The following is a 15,948-nucleotide window of genomic DNA, read 5'->3' on the forward strand; positions in this document are numbered from 1 at the left end:
CCACACTGCACAGTGATCTATGCACCACCCTGCACAGTCACCTACACGCCACACTGAAGGATTATCTACACACCACACCACACGCTGATCCACACACCACACTGCACAGTGACTTACACACTAAATGGTGATCTACATGCCACACTGCACAGTGACCTACACTGTTGTAGAAAATGTGAGAAAATGCCCTGTCTTGATGGGGGGTGGATGTGTTTCTTGGAATTCAGTCACTTGGAAAGCTAGAAAGGTATAATTTTCTAATGTTTACATATAAAAAAATTTACTTCCCTTTGCTTCTATGTTTCTTTCTTCCTTTTTCTTACAAATGATGCAGATGACTCTTAGTCCTATATTTAAATTGGCTGGAAAAAAATGAAATTACGTTTCAGGTGAGACTGTTTTCCCAAGAAAGGGAAGAAAATGGGGAATGCAGTACATATTTTAATGGAGACTCATTTCTGAAAGTGGCTTGAACTATCCATATTAAGCTTTCAGATAAAGTTTTGGTTGGCATTTGAAGTTTGCGGTTCATGTGGAAAACTTGAAATTGAGTGGGCCAGAATTTTGCTTTCCCTCTTCAACAACTTTTTATAGCTGGAATGCACTGTTTATTCAGACCTGTGCTCTGCTGCCATGTTTGCTATTTTTAAAATCATATCTAATTACATTTTCATCCTTTTTATATCCCACACTTTAAAACTATAAGATATGGCTTGATTTTATGGGGCTTTAAATGTTATACAGATACAGGATGACTATAAAATATGAAGACTGTTGTTTTGGAGCAGTTTATAAAAATTATGGCCTTTGTTTATCCTTAAATCACAAAAGCCTCATCCTAATCAGAAAGTATTTTTAGAGATGGTATGTATGCCCCCTGCTCAGTACTGGACACCAGGAGTTTGGAACTGCCCTGAAGGATATTATCTTCCATTTCGAGATACAGGGAAGAAAATGAAGTGGCTCCAGACTTCCTATCATGTGAGTGACAGGAGCAGAGTAGGGGAGGTGAGTGGGCAGACAGGCCACCAGTCTGGTGGGGGGTGGGGGTGTTGCGTGTGTCAGGGCAGGAAAATGGGAAATTCCCAAACCTTCCTCTCGATTTTGCTGTGAACCCTAAAGTGCTCTTTAAAAAAGTCTTTAAAAAAAAGGATTTCTCAAAAAGTTTCCATGTTTCTCAACCACTCCTTCCCCTTCCAGGAAATCTTCAAGTCACCAATTCCTTCTTTCCTTCCAGAGGATATTATGTGCACATGCAAGCATTGTCCCCCCTTCCTTTCCAACATGAATATAGAATGCTCTACTCATTGCTTGGCAATTAGCTTTTTTATAAATATTTTTACATCATAAATCTTGAAGATAATTCCAGTATCAGTTTAAATAACTTCCTCGATCTTTTTTATTTTGGGGGGTGGTGGGTAAGTTTGCACATTATTTCATAGCATAGATAACCCAAACTGAAAATATATTTAACCATTCTCCCTTTGAAGAGAATTTATGCTGTTTAAAATCTTTGATAGTACAAACCATGCTGCAAAGACTATTAGTTGAACCATGTGCAACTAAACCCAGAGGACTATTTTGTTGTGGTTGAGTTGTTTTTCCCAAACAGGTCAGAGAGTGTCATGACCCTCAGCACACTCTCTCCATTGCCTGTTTTAAAAACAAATTTCAATTCCTAAGCAGGACTTAGTGCTCAGCTGCCTCCCCTGTCCCCCTCTCCGAGGTATCTCTGCCCAGTTCTACATTCTGGCTTCTGCAGTCTGACGATCACTGCTTCATAGACTTTCCCACCTCTGAGCGTTTGTTGTCATTGCCACTCAGCCAGCCACCTGGAATGCCTTCCATCAGCAGTCCCCCCCCTTCTCCAGGCTGAAAAGTTACCCTTAGTCTTTAAGATAGCATTTAGCTTATCTGTGGAGATTTCCCTGAACCCCACAAGCAGAATTAAAACCCTTTTCCTCTGTGTTGTACCTCTGCTTCCATGAACGTCATTTTCCTGCGTGTTGTGGCGAGCCCTTCGTGGGTCTCTTCTTCAAGGGTGGCCCTGGGTTTACTATTTCTATTCCTCCCTGTGCTGCCACTGTGACTGGTGTACAGTAGTCACACAGAAAATATCTGCGTTGAGGGTGCCTGGGTGGCTCAGTCGTTAAGTGTCTGCCTTCAGCTCAGGTCATGATCCCAGGGTCCTGGGATTGAGTCCCACATCGGGCTCCCTGCTCCATGGGAAGCCTGCTTCTCCCTCTCCCACTCCCCTGCTTGTGTTCCTGCTCTCACTAACTCTCTCTCTGTGTCAAATAAATAAATAAAATCTTTAAAAAAAAAAAAAGAAAATATCTGCGTTGAAAGAAGTAGAATGGATATGATTTCCTTGCTTCTTCCTCCACCTGTCATACTCGACCTGCATTAGGTTAAGGTTCTTGTGCTCACAACAAATTAGTAACTATGGAAAGCAAGCACTCAAAAGCTCTGGCTAGAGAGAACCTTGCCTTCATGCCAGAGTCACCTTATGTCTACTGATGACTTAGTGACCTTTATTGGTCATGATCTGCCACTTCTTTTCAGTTCCTTAATCTGTTGTATGTCTGAGCTACCTTTGTTTCCTGCTGCTTAATTTTAATCTTGCTTGCCTAGAAATCATACTGCTGTTTACACCGACCACTGACTCCCAGCTACCTCTTGCCCTCTTCCTTACCTGCCTAGAATTTGAACCCTTTCTGCATCTTAGTTCTTCTAGATTTATTCTTTCTCAATACCACGTGCCTCTTCTAGTTCCAAAATGTATAGCTTTCCAAAGTCATCTTCCATTTACCATGATAAATAGTTTTCGGGTGTCTGATCTTCATTTGAGTCTTCAAGATGATAATTTCTATTTGTACTCCTCGTGAATGAGCAGAGATTGGTGTGGTTAACCGACAGAATGCTTGGATGGTTCTCAGCCCCACTGTCTAGATCTGTAGCTGGATAGCAGAGATACATGTCCACTTTCTAAGCCAATCTCTAATGTGAGACCTGCAGTTTTCAAGCATGATCTAGTTGGGATTAGAGGATCTCCCCTGAAGTTCCTGGGTTCTCTCACACTTTGTACAGAAAGAGTTCTCCAAAATCTACAGTTCTCAATATGTATTGCTACCAGGATTCATCTTTGTTTCCACTTCCACTGCTATGCTGTGTGTGTTGAAGTTAGACCTCTCCTAGATCAGGGTCCTACCACTGGTTTCCCATAGTTCTGACCTAGTTTTTTTCCTGGATTGTGTTCTTTGAATAGACAAATTAGGCTAGCGTGGGGAACAGCGAGGGGGACACAGTAGTTCATGTGCAAGGAAGGCAAGGAAATCATTCTGACACCATCATCCACTCATAGACCTCAGCATCTTTAATAGAAAGAAAGAAAAAAAACAGCCTTAATGAAATGGGAACAGAATGTTAGATGGAGAATAGATTAGAAAGAAAGTATAAAGAAGGGGGTTCTGAAGGATTGAGTGTAAACTGAAAATCAGTGCAATCATGAAGTGTCTTATATTGGTTACACTAATGAGCACAAATGATGCCATGGAAAATTAAATCACTAATATGGTAAACATGGCCAAAAAATCTTTCAGTGTACAGATACAAAAAGAGAGCTAATGGCACATCCACTTTGGATGGCACATTGGCAGTTTCTTATAAAGCTAAACATAATCTTGTCATAGAATCCAGCATTTATATTGCTGGATATTTACCAAATGAGTTGAAGTTTTATGTCCACACAAAAGCTTGCATTCAAATGTTAATAGAAGTTTGATCAATAATCACCAAAAATGAATACAATCATGATGTCCTTTGATAGATGAATGGATAAACACACTGTGGTACTTCCAGGCAATGGATTATTATTCAATAATAAAAAGAAATGAGCTATCAAGCCATGAAAAGATATGAACTTAAATGCATGCTCAGTGAAAGAAGGCAGTCTGAAACTGCTTCATACTGTGTAAATCTAAGTGTATAACATTCTGGGAAAAAAGCAAAACTATAGAAGCAATGAGAAGATCAAGGGTGGCCAGGGGTTTGAGGGGAGGAGGTAAGGGTTGAACAGATGAAGCACAGAGCATTTTTAAGGCAGAGAACAATTCTGTGTGATACTGTGATTGTGGATACATGACATTACACATTTTTCAAAACCTGTAGAACTTTACAGAACAAAGAGTGAAGCTTAATACATGCAGAGTAAAAAATAAAAAGCATCCCCAGGAAGGAATGTAGACTGTGAAAAAAAAATCTCACTGCATTTTAAAAATGCATGAAACAACTTCACTGAAGGAGAGGCTGATACTTGCTATCTCTCTTGGATCACTTGCTTTAGGAAAAGCCAGTTGCTATATCATGAAGACACTTCAAGCAGCCCTATAGAGAAATCTACATGGTAAGGAACTGGGAACTTCTGACAATAGCCATTTTGAAGCCATATATGAAAGACCCACAGCAAGTATCAATCCCCAATGGGGAAAAACAAAGAAGTTTTCCTCTAAGGTCTGGAAAACAACAGGGATGTCCACTCTCAGCACTGTTCAACATAGTACTGGAAGTCCTAGCCTCAGCAATCAGACAACAAAAAGAAATAGGCATCCAAATTGGCAAAGAAGAAGTAAACTCTCACTCCTCACAGACAATGTGATTCTCTATGTAGACAGCCCAAAATATGCCACCAAAAAAATTGCTAGAACTGATACAGGAATTCAGCGAAGTCACAGGATATAAAATCAATGCACAGAAGTCTGTTGCATTTCTATACACTAACACTGAAGTGGAAGAATGACACTGTATGTTAACTAAATTGAATTTAAATAAAATTTTTTAAAAATAAATTTTACACGAAAAGAAAAAAAAATAGTCATTTTGAAAGTAGATCTTCCAGCATTCAGATAATTGCAACTTTGGCCAACCTGGTAGGACAGAAACAACCAGTGAAGCTCCTTTCAAATTCCTGACTCAAAGAAACTGTGAGATAATAAATGTGCTAAGCTGCTAAAAAAGACACAGAAAAAAGGAGAGGACTGAAGGAGAGGGAGAGAGAAACAGAAGGAGGGAGGGAGCAGGGGATGGAGAGAGAGAGAGAGAGAAAGAGAGATGAAGATATTGAGGAAGTAGTTGATAGACATGGAGGAAAGACCATGGAACTCCAATCTAGAATGAATAAAGAATAGTCAATATATAAAAGTAGAAACTTTCATGAGCTTTAAAAGTATTCAAATACATTGATTCAAAGAGTTGGCTATATTTTGAAACAAAAAAAGGGGAGAATTCCAAGTTTAATCCAAAACAGAAAGGAAAAAAATAAAAGGGAGAAAGAGAAAGTCATTCAGGTATCCCAGCAGCCAGAAAACAATAAAACAAAAACAAAAGGAAACACATTATTTCTAAGAAATCTGCATGACTTCAGACATTTACTCTGCTATACTAAATTACAGCAGAAAAGAAAAGAAATAGTAGGAGGAGTGATGTCAGCAAAATGGCCAAATATCCTCCCTTGAACAATAATTTGGCATCCATCCACAGACAAAGGAGCCTCTGTGGGATCTGGGGGGCCAAGTAGGATTTGGAAACCTTGGTGCAATCCAAGACTGAAGAGGGCCATTTTGAGAAGGCAGGCTCAAAGCCACGTCACGGAATCGCTGACTCTATGTGGTCTGGTTACAGAAAAGGGAACTCCACACCCCTGCGAACTTTGCGACAGCCCACTTTCGCTATGGGTCTATGAATCCTTTCTTCTCTGCTCCTTGGAATATAGTTTTAGCAAATATTCTCAAATTTATGTTTCATTGGCATTATTGCACAGCATTAGGGAATATCCTTAAAATTATAATGAGTAATGCCCTGATAATGACAATGAGTATTGTCATTGTAATGATGAGCTATAAGATTGATGAAGAGGATGGCTTGTTAATGAAATGGAAAGTAGATTAAGTAAAATGTCAAATTAATTAGAAGAATGCAAGATTATGTAGAAAGAGTCAGATCTCAGCTATATTTATTTTTAGGTGCTTTCAAAATCAACCTGATAGTAATATGTCAAAATTATAAGGGTGACCATTTTAGGATAGTGGGATATAAGGTGATATATAAGCTAAAGAATAGGCTAAATTGCTGTAACAAAGAAGCTAAAAATAGAGTTGTTCAATAGAACACAAGAGTACTTATCAGTCAAGTGATAGTTTGGAGACAGGCAGGTGGTTCGGAGCTGGTAGGAGGCTGTGCAATTAGAGCTCCTTCAGGAGCCCTTGCTTCTGAACCACATCCTTCACTGTGGTCCCTGCCCACTAGCTCCAAGATGGTTGGGTGGTACCAGCCTGTGTTCTAGTCTACAAGAAGGGTGGGGGGGGAGGATGGGCTAAATAGCTTTCTTATAAAAATGTGATCTAGAGTTGGTATATAGTACTTCTAGTTCGATACCCTCATGGAGCTGAAAGAGGTCCTAGCAAAGACAGTCAGCAGCTGGGCTTCAGTCTAACTTCCTCAAATGTAGGGGGAATTCTATAGCTGGAAGTAGCAAAGGAAAGGAAGTGGCCAAGCTCATTTCATCATTAACTGGAGGACTTCTTTTCTTAATATTTGTCTATAATTTTTAATTAAAAATAGGCATGTATTCCACTTACGATTTTTATAGACACACACACACCTACACACAAACACATAAACAAGGAAGAAAAGAAACTCTCAATGACTTCATTCTATAATACCTCTTAAAATAAAGATATTTATTACAGGTAGCTGTGTGCTCTGCAGATGCTTTACTTTTTTGTCAGATTTCTGATTTGAACACCAAGGAGAGAATGATGAAATGAATTATCTAACAGAACCCATAATCTCAAAGTACTTTCTCTGGAACTTTCACAGAACAGATTGTTGTCCTGATTTTATGTATTGTATTTTTAAAGCTGATCAGCCTTCCTGAATGCAGTTTGAGTAGTAAGTTGAGACTATTCACTCAGTGACGCCCAGCTCATGTCCAGGAGGAATTAGCTGGAATGCAATGGGTGGCTGTGAGAAGTTGTCCTGAGTTAGAAATTCCCACAAACAACCCAGAATTTGTTCCATAACATTATTTTGTCTTTGGTCCGTGGTCATATGCTTTCTAGTTGGATAGATTGCAACACTTGCCCTCTGTAGTATAGAAAGAAATATCAAGAGATTCTCCAAAGATTGTGAAAACTTCAGACCTATTTATTTCTCCAATTATAGGCTTTGGCTTTCAGATCAAACCTTATGTCCCTTTCTAAAATTTTAAATCATTGGTGGGCTTTAAAATATTGCTAACTACCAGAGGCAAAAAATGTCAAAGTGTTGAAAATATTAAAAGTGAGCAATGTGCCTGCAAAAAAATGTCTTCAACTGAATTTCTCAGCTAATGACAATGACAATGTGGGTGCTATTTAGTTGACTATTTTAACTGAAAAACACATATGATACAGTGGCACATGAAACACAAGAAGACTGATGAAATATGAAAGCTATTGAGTGGAAAACACTGGACATGGATGGGATGGTTTTATAACTGGCAGAAAATGTCCACTTAGGGACAAGATAATTGCTCTGTCAATCTAGATCCTATGGATTTAATAGTCTACTTGTGTATTTTTGTTGCATTCTCCCCCTATGATTACAGCAATGACTTTTAAGTAAATAGAACCACTTAATAATTTGATATTAGAGGTCACTAATGGCAGCCATTTATGGACATAGCATTGCCTCAAGCTTAAAATGAGTGAGTAATAAAGCTAATAATAATGGCTAACATCATGGGCCAGGGATATTTGAAATACATTACCTATGTCAATTAAATCCTCACAACAGTCCTCTGAGAAAGGTACTATTATTATCCACATCTTTTAGATGAAAAAAAATGACTGTTAAATTGCTTTAATAATCTTTCTAGGTTCATGTGTGTTTTAGAAGCACAGTGTGTGTGTGTGTGTGTGTGTGTGCGCGCGTGTGTGTGTGTGTTCCTGCTACAGAAGACTAGCAGAAAGTAGGTTGTAGAAAGAAGCAAATACGATTGACCCTTGAGCAACAGGGGGATTAGGGGCATGAAACCTAATCAAATATCTGAATATAATTTGTGACTCCCCAAAAGCTTAACTGCTAATAGATTACTGTTGACCAGAAAGAAGCCTTACCGATAAGATAAACAGTAGATTAACATATATTTTGTATGTTATATATATTATATACTGTATTGTTTTTTATTGTTATGTTAATCACCATACATTACAACATTAGTTTTTGATGGAGTGTTCCATGATTCATTGTTTGGGCATAACACCCAGTGCTCCATGGAGAACATGCCCTCTTTAATACCCATCACCAGGCTAACCCATCCTCCCACCCCACTCCCCTCTAGAACCCTCAGTCTGTTTTTCAGAGTCCATCAGCTCTCATGGTCCCTCTCCCCCTCCGATTCCCCCCCGTCATTCTTCCCCTCCTGCTATCTTCTTTTTTTTTTCTTAACATGTTGCATTATTTGTATCAGAGGTACAGATCTGTGATTCAACAATCTTGCACAATTCACAACACTCACCATAGCACATACCCTCCCCAATGTCTATCACACAGCCACCCCATCCCTCCCACACCACACCCCACTCAGGCAACCCTCAGTTTGTTTCCTGCAATTAAGAATTCCTCATATCAGTGAGGTCATATGATACATGTCTTTCTCTGATTGACTTATTTCGCTCAGCATAACACCCTCCATTTCCATCCACGTCCTTGCAAATGGCAAGATCTCATTCTTTTTGATGGCTGCATAATATTCCATTGTATATATATACCACCTCTTCTTTATCCGTTCATTTGTCGATGGAAATCTTGGCTCTTTCCACAGTTTGGCTATTGTGGACATTGCTGCTATAAACATCGGGGTGCACGTACCCTTTCGGATCCCTACTTTTTTTTTTTTTTTAAAGATTTTATTTATTTATTTGACAGAGACAGCGAGAGAGGGAACACAAGCAGGGGGAGTGGGAGAGGGAGAAGAAGACTTCCCGCCGAGCAGGTAGCCCGATGTGGGGCTCGATCCCAGGACCCTGGGACCATGACCTGAGCCGAAGGCAGACGCTTAATGACTGAGCCACCCAGGCGCCCCCGGATCCCTACTTTTGTATCTTTGGGGTAAATACCCAGTAGTGCAATTGCTGGATCATATGGTAGCTCTATTTTCAACTTTTTGAGGAACCTCCATACTGTTTTCCAGAGTGGCTGCACCAGATTGCATTCCCACCAACAGTGTAGGAGGGTTCCCCTTTCTCTGAATCCCCACCAACATCTGTCATTTCCTGACTTGTTAATTTTAGCCATTCTTACTGGTGTGAGGTGGTATCTCATTGAGGTTTTGATTTGGATTTCCCTGATGCCGAGCAATGTTGAGCACTTTTTCATGTGTCTGTTGGCCATTTGGATGTCTTCTTTGGAAAAATGTCTGTTCATGTCTTCTGCCCATTTCTTGATTGGATTCTTTGTTCTTTGGGTGCTGAGTTTGATAAGTTCTTTATAGATTTTGGATACTAGCCCTTTATCTGATATGTCAATTGCAAATATCTTCTCCCATTCTGTCGGTTGTCTTTTGGTTTTGTTGACTGTTTCTTTCACTGTGCAAAAGCTTTTTATCTTGATGAAGTCCCAATAGGTCATTTTTGCCCTTGCTTCCCTTGACTTTGGCAATGTTTCTAGGAAGAAGTTGCTGTGGCTGAGGTCGAAGAGGTTGCTGCCTGTGTTCTCCTTTAGGATTTTGATGGACTCCTGTCTCATATTGAGGTCTTTCAACCATTTGGAGTCTATTTTTGTGTGTGGTGTAAGGAAATGGTCCATTTTCATTCTTCTGCATGTGGCTATCCAATTTTGCCAACACCATTTGTTGAAGAGACTGTCTTTTTTCCATTGGACAATCTTTCCTGCTCTGTCGAGTTGAGTCAAAGATGAGTTGACCATAGAGTTGAGGGTCCATTTCTGGGCTCTCTATTCTGTTCCATTGATCTATGTGTCTGTTTTTGTGCCAGTATCATACTGTCTTGATGATGACAGCTTTATAGTAGAGCTTGAAGTCCGGAATTATGATGCTGCCAGCTTTGCTTTTCTTTTTCAACATTCCTCTGGCTATGCAGGGTCTTTTCTGGTTCCATACAAATTTTAGGATTATTTGTTCCATTTCTTTGAAAAAAGTGGATGGTATTTTGATAGGGATTGCATTAAATGTGTAGATTGCTCTAGGTAGCATTGACATCTTCACAATATTTGTTCTTCCAATCCATGAGCATGGAACATTTTCCATTTCTTTGTGTCTTCCTCAATTTCTTTCATGAGTATTTTATAGTTTTCTGAGTACAGATCCTTTGCCTCTTTGGCTAGATTTATTCCTAGGTATCTTATGGTTTTGGGTGCAATTGGAAATGGGATTGACTCCCTAATTTCTCTTTCTTCTGTCTTGTTGTTGGTGTATAGGAATGCCACTGACTTCTGTGCATTGATTTTATATCTTGCCACTTGACTGAATTCCTATGTGAGTTCTAGCAGTTTTGGGGTGGAGTCTTTTGGGTTTTCCACATAAAGTATCATATCATCTGCAAAGAGTGAGAGATTGACTTCTTCTTTGCCGATTTGGATGGCTTTGATTTCTCTTTGTTGTCTGATTGCTGTGGCTAGGACTTCCAATACTATGTTGAACAGCAGTGGTGATAGTGGACATCCCTGCCACGTTCCTGACCTTAGGGGGAAAGCTCTCAGTTTTTCCACATTGAGAATGATATTTGCTGTGGGTTTTTCACAGATGGTTTTTATGATATTGAGGTATGTACCCTTGATCCCTATACTCTGAAGAGTTTTGATCAAGAAAGGATGCTGTACTTTGTCAAATGCTTTTTCTGCATCTATTGAGAGGATCATATGATTCTTGTTCTTTCTTTTGTAAATGTATTGTATCACGTTGATTGGATTTGCGGATGTTGAACCAACCTTGCAGCCCAGGGATAAATCCCACTTGGTCGTGGTGAATAATCCTTTTAATGTACTGTTGGATCATATTGGCTAGTATTTTGGTGAAAATTTTTGCATCCATGTTCATCAAGGATATTGGTCTGTAATTCTCCTTTTTGATGGGGTCTTTGTCTGGTTTTGGGATCAAGGTAATGATGGCCTCATAAAATGAGTTTGGAAGTTTTGATTCCATTTCTATTTTTTGGAACAGTTTCAGAAGAATAGGTATTAATTCTTGAAATGTTTGGTAGAATTCCCCTGGGAAGCCATCTGGCCCTGGGCTCTTGTTTGTTGGGAGATTTTTAATGACTGCTTCAATTTCCTTAGTGGTTATATGTCTGTTCAGGTTTTCTATTTCTTCCTGGTTCAGTTTTGGTAGCTGATGCATCTCTAGGAATGCAACAATTTCTTCCAGGTTATCTAATTTGCTGGCATAGAGTTGCTCATAATATTATCTTATAACTGTTTGTATTTCTTTGGTGTTGGTTTTGATCACTCCTCTTTCATTCTTGATTTTGTTGATTTGGGTGATTTCTCTTTTCTTTTTGATAAGTCTGGCCAGGGGTTTATCAATCTTGTTAATTCTTTCAAAGAACCAGCTCCTAGTTTCGTTGATCTGTTCTACTGTTCTTTTGGTTTCTATTTCATTGATCTCTGCTCTGATTTTATTATTTCTCTTCTCCTGCTGGGTTTAAGTTTTATTTGCTGTTTTTTCTCTAGCTCCTTTAGGTGTAGGTTTAGGCTGTGTATTTGAGACCTTTTTTATTTCTTGAGAAAGTCTTGTATTGCTATATACTTTCCTCTTAGGACTGCCTTTGCTGCATCCCAAAGATTTGGAACTGTTGTGTTTTCATTTTCATTGGTTTCCATGAATTTTTTAAATTCTTCTTTAATTTCCTGGTTGACCCATTCATTCTTTAGTAGGATGCTCTTTAGCCTCCATGTATTTGAGTTCTTTTCAACTTTCCTCTTGTGATTGAGTTCTAGTTTCAAAGCATTGTGGTCGAAAATAGGCAGGGAATGATCCAAATCTTTTGGTACCGGTTGAGACCTGACTTATGACTTAGGATGTGATCGATTCTGGAGAATGTTCCATTGGCACTAGAGAAGAATGTGTATTCCGTTGCTTTGGGATGGAATGTTCTGAATATATCTGTGAAGTGCATTTGGTCCAGTGTGTCATTTAAAGTCTTTATTTCTTTGTTGATCTTTTGCTTAGATGATCTGTCCATTTCAGTGAGGGGGGTGTTAAAGTCCCCCACTATTACTGTACTGTTGTCAATGTGTTTCTTTGCTTTTGTTATTCATTGCCTTATATAATTGGCTGCTCCCGTGTTAGGGGCATAGATATTTACAATTGTTAGATCTTGTTGTTGGATAGACCTGTTAAGTAGGATATAGTGTCCTTCCTCATCTCTTATTACAGTCTTTGGTTTAAAATCTAATTTGTCTGATATAAGGATTGCCACCCCAGCTTTCTTTTGGTGTCCATTAGCATGGTAAATGGTTTTCCACCTCTTCAGTTTCAACCTGGGGGTGTCTTTGGGTTTAAATGAGTTTCTTGCAGACAGCATATTGATGGGTCTTGTTTTTTAATCCAATCTGATAGCCTGTGTCTTTTGATTGGGGCATTGAGCCCATTTACATTCAGGGTAACTATTGAAAGATAGGAATTTAGTGCCATTGTATTGCCTGTAAAGTGACTATTACTGTATATTGTCTGTGTTCCTTTCTGGTCTATGTTGCTTTTAGGGTCTCTCTTTGCTTAGAGGACCCTTTTCAATATTTCTTGTAGGGCTGGCTTTGTGTTTGCAAATTCCTTTAGTTTTTGTTTGTCCTGGAAGCTTTTTATCTCTCCTTCTATTTTCAGTGAGCCTAGCTGGATATAGTATTCTTGGCTGCATATTTTTCTCATTTAGTGCTCTGAATATATCCTGCCAGTCCTTTCTGGCCTGCCAGGTCTCTGTGGATAGGTCTCTTGACAATCTAATGTTTCTACCATTGTAGGTTACATATCTCTTCTCCTGAGCTGCTTTCAGGATTTTCTCTTTGTCTATGAGACTTGTAAGTTTTACTATTAGATGTCGGGGTGTTGACCTATTTTTATTGATTTTGAGAGGGGTTCTCTGTGCTGCCTGGATTTTGATGCCTGTTTCCTTCCCCAATTTATGGAAGTTCTCTGCTATAATTTGCTCCAATATACCTTCTACCCCTTTCTCTCTTTCTTCTTCTTCTGGGATCCCAATTATTCTAATGTTGTTTCGTCTTATGGTATCGCTTATCTCTCGAATTCTGTCCTCTTGATCCTTTATCTCTTTTTTTCTCAGCTTCTTTATTTTCCATCATTTGGTCTTCTGTGTCACTGATTCTCTCTTCTGCCTCATTTATCCTAGCAGTTAGTGCCCCCATTTTGGATTGCACCTCATTAATAGCCTTTTTGATTGTGACTTGGTTAGATTTTAGTTCTTTTATTTCTCCAGAAAGGGTTTCTCTAATAACTTCCATGCTTTTTTCAAGCCCAGCTAGTATCTTTAAAGTGATGATTCTGAACTCTAGATCTGACATCATACTAATGTCTGTATTGAGTAGGTCCCTGTCAGTCAGTACGGCCTCTTGTTCTTTTTGTTGAGGTGATTTTTTCCATCTTGTCATTTTGTCCAGAGGAGAATAGATGAATGAGAGAACAAAATGCTAACAGGGTAACAACATCCCCAGAAAATATACTCTACACAAATCAGAAAAGACCTGAAGCCAGGGGAAAAGAAAGGGAAAGAAAGAAAAAAAGAAAAAGAAAAAGAAAAGAAAAAGAAAAAGATAAAAGCAAACAAAACAGAACAAAACAAAAAAAAACCCAGAATATGATCAAATATGATCAGGCTGGTGCATAGATCAGTGCCACACACTAGATTTTGGGTGTATTTTGGTCTGTTAGAAGAAAGTGCCTCCCAAAATTTTAAAGAAAGAAAAACTTATATATGTACAAAAATAAGGGTTGATATGATGAAGGGATGGAATATGACTGTAAAGATGGAAATTAGAAAAAAATTTATAAAAGGAATTGATAAGTTGTTTGAAAAAAGAATGAATTGTATTTAAAAAAAAAGAAAAAAAGGGGAGAGAATGTGATCAGGCAGGAGAGTAGAACAAAGCCATACACTAGAGATTTAGGGTATATTTTTATCTGTTAGAAGAAACTGTGTCTCAAAATTCTAAAGAGAGAACAACTTATATATATATATATATATGCCAAAAGTAAGGGTAACTACTATGAAGGGATAGAATATGACTCTAAAAATGAAAAATAAAAATGTTTTTTTAAAAAAAGGGATTGATAAGATGTTGATTGAAAAGGGGAAAAAGAAAAATTCAAAAAAAAAAAAAGACAGTTAAAAAAATTAACTTTGAAAGACTAAAGAATCATGGTAAAAAAGCCATGAATTCTATGTGCAGTATTCCCCTAGCGCTGGAGTTCTGCCGTTCTCATGATCAGTAAACTTGGTCTTGGCTGGCTGTTCTCGCTAATCTTCTGGGGGAGGGGCCTGTTGCCGTGGTTCCCAAATGTCTTTGCTGGAGGTAGAATTACCCCGCCCTTCCCTGGTCTGGACTAAGTAATCTGCTCGGGTTTGCTCTCGGGAGCCTTTGTTCCCTGCAAGCTTTTCGTACAGCTTTGGAGGCGGAGAGTGAAAATGGCGGCCTCCCAATCTCCACCCTGGAGGAGCTGAGAACTCGGGGCCCCGCTCCTCAGTGTGTCCCAGAGAAAAGCCGTCAGTCACTCCTGTCTCCCCGGTCTCCAGCCGCACTCCGTGCTCACCCGGCCTGTGACCGCGCATTTCTATCTCTGGCACCCGACCCCGTGTGGAGTCTCCAAATCCAGCAGATCCCTGTGGTGTGCTCCTGCGCCACTCCTCCTGGGCGCGGAAGGTGAGTCTCCCCGCATCTGCCGCTTCTTGGGTCCCTGCTGGAGGAGCAGTGGCCCGACTGTGCCGCGGATCACGGTTTATGGCAACCCCGAGCTGAGAGCCTTGGCTCTGTCTCTGCAGCGGCTTCCCTGCTCCGATACCTGGGAGCTCTGCCACACTCAGGCATCCCCAGTCTTCCTGTGACCCCGAGGGTCCTGAGACCACACGGTCCCGCGAGGGTTCCACCCCCTGCTTAACCACTGGAGTGACGTCCCTCAGCGGAGCCGACTTCTAAAAGTTCCGATTTTGTGCTCCGCGGCTCTATCACTTGCCAGAAGCAGCCGACGGAGGCCCCCTCCCCCACCATCTATCCTCCTGAATATCGCCTTGGATTCACTTCTCTGCACATTCTACCTTCCAGAAAGTGGTTGCTTTTCTGTTCAGAGAGTTGTTGCTATCTTTTCTTCGATCTCCTGTTGAGTTTGTAGGTGTTCAGAATGTTTTGATCCCTATCCAGCTGAATTCCTGAGACCAGACGAAATCCTGGTCTCCTACTCCTCTGCCATCTTGCTCCTCCAGATCTACTGTATTCTTATAATAAAGTAAGCTACGTCACTTCTTGGCCTTTTGGCTAAAATCAAGTGTAGTATCTTTTCTTATCAGTTTAATATCTGAAACATCCTCAATCCAAGGACAATATACTACATGGATTTTTAGAACAAGGAGATGGAATAGGAGCTTGCTCTGTCCACTTCATGCATCAACCTGGTATTGCAGTCATTCCAGAAATGGTGCATCCTCATCGGGGGATAAAGAAAAAGTAAGCTAGAGATAAAATAAAATGTTATTTACCTTATTGTCCTGTATTTAGCTCTACAGTAAGTTTACATCAGCTATCTGTAAGACTAATCATCTGTTAGTACCTACATCAGTATTGTCTTATATGATACAAAACACCATAGATGGTACATGTATTATTAGCACTGAGCATCAAAAATGAAAAGATAATGTATAGTATTTGTGTGCATATGTTTTGATAAAT

The 15,948-nt window shown here is 39.6% G+C and overlaps 1 non-coding gene across 1 annotated transcript; it reads left to right on the plus strand.

Moving 5' to 3' along the window:
* The first annotated feature begins 15,517 nt into the window (after nucleotides 1–15,517).
* Nucleotides 15,518–15,708, plus strand: LOC123326135. The gene has a single exon (XR_006540914.1). It is a non-coding gene; the product is annotated as a U2 spliceosomal RNA (small nuclear RNA).
* Nucleotides 15,709–15,948: the final 240 nt, after the last annotated feature.

Source organism: Neomonachus schauinslandi, chromosome 10 (genome assembly GCF_002201575.2).
Source record: "Neomonachus schauinslandi chromosome 10, ASM220157v2, whole genome shotgun sequence".
In the NCBI taxonomy this organism is placed as follows: domain Eukaryota; kingdom Metazoa; phylum Chordata; class Mammalia; order Carnivora; family Phocidae; genus Neomonachus; species Neomonachus schauinslandi.